Genomic DNA, 1371 nt, shown 5'->3' on the forward strand with positions numbered 1-1371 from the left:
AACTCTTGCAAAGGCTACTACCAAGCAAAGGCAGAATCATTCCAAGAACAGCAGAAATCTCTGGAGCTTTTTAGTGCAGCTGTTTAGGAATATATTCTCTTGTTCTTATATTGTAAACTATTCCTGAAACTATAAAGGAATCAGTGGGTAGTGTTGAAAGTCTAAGTTGTCCAAGTGGGATAGCTTAGTGGGTAGATAGTTTTCTACTTAGGCTTGTTAAGCAATAGGGATTGTTGCTTAACTGTAAGATTGATAACTCTTTCTTACGTTTGTTGTAATCGTGTTTTACTTTTGCTTTTGAAGATTAGTGAAAACGATTGAAAATCTTGTGGAACAGGTCGTGGTTTTACTCCCTTAAGCAAGGAGGTTTCCACGTAAAATCATTGTGTTGATTTTACTGCATTTAACTTTCTGGTAATTTTCTGGAGTGTAGTAAGGGACCTGGTCCATTACTTGTTAAGTGAAGGCACATATTCCATCAGTTGTTCTATTGCTAGCTCAAGCTATTAGATGGGGGTTGATAGCCTCAGATTCCTGCTATTGGGTCCGTGGTGCACCGTTCATCGCACCCATTGAGGTTTGAACTGAGCCGGTCATCGGGCTTTTGGGCTCTCTCTAAAGTTTGGTTGCAATCCTGGCGTGGGGATAATCATAGGGTGCCTTTCTCACACCATGAACCTAACATTTTCATTGCCAAATCATGTCCTTTTCGTCCATAATGTTTGGTTTTAATTTCTTTTATTATATTTGATCATTTCTTGCTGCATTTTAAATTGAAACATGTCTAATCACATGTATTAGCTTATTCACATCAACTATGCTTAATACATATGTATGTTGAATTCATTCTCGAAGCTTAGTTAAAACATGGACAAAATGTGATACTTAAGTATATAAATACGCTCAAAATCATTAGCCACATAATTGAGGTCTCCCATCACATCCCATGCCCCCCTTGTGTTCATAACATACGCCACTAGTTTACATAATAACAATCTGAAGTCTTGCATTACATAGTGTAGACAATAAAATTTCTGTCGAGAAAAAAAATCAAGAGAGGAAAAGTATCGCGACAATCGCATTTAGTAATTTCAAAGTGCGAGTGTCACAATCTCTACAAGTTTCTCTTTTTAGATATAAATTCAAGGGCTTTTGAGCTTAATCTTGAACCTTTGATGAACTTGAGTTTGTCGGATTTGATGAACTTGATATGGACTTTAACTTGATGATTTTGATCTTGGATTCAGTGGCTTTGGAGCTTGTTCTTGAATCTTTGATGAATTTGAATTTGAAAATTATCTTGATCTTGATTTTTATTTGAATTCAAGGGCTTCAAGTTTATTCTTGAATCCAGCGATCTTGATTTTGATA

This window comes from Solanum pennellii, chromosome 7 (genome assembly GCF_001406875.1).
Source record: "Solanum pennellii chromosome 7, SPENNV200".
NCBI lineage: Eukaryota > Viridiplantae > Streptophyta > Magnoliopsida > Solanales > Solanaceae > Solanum > Solanum pennellii.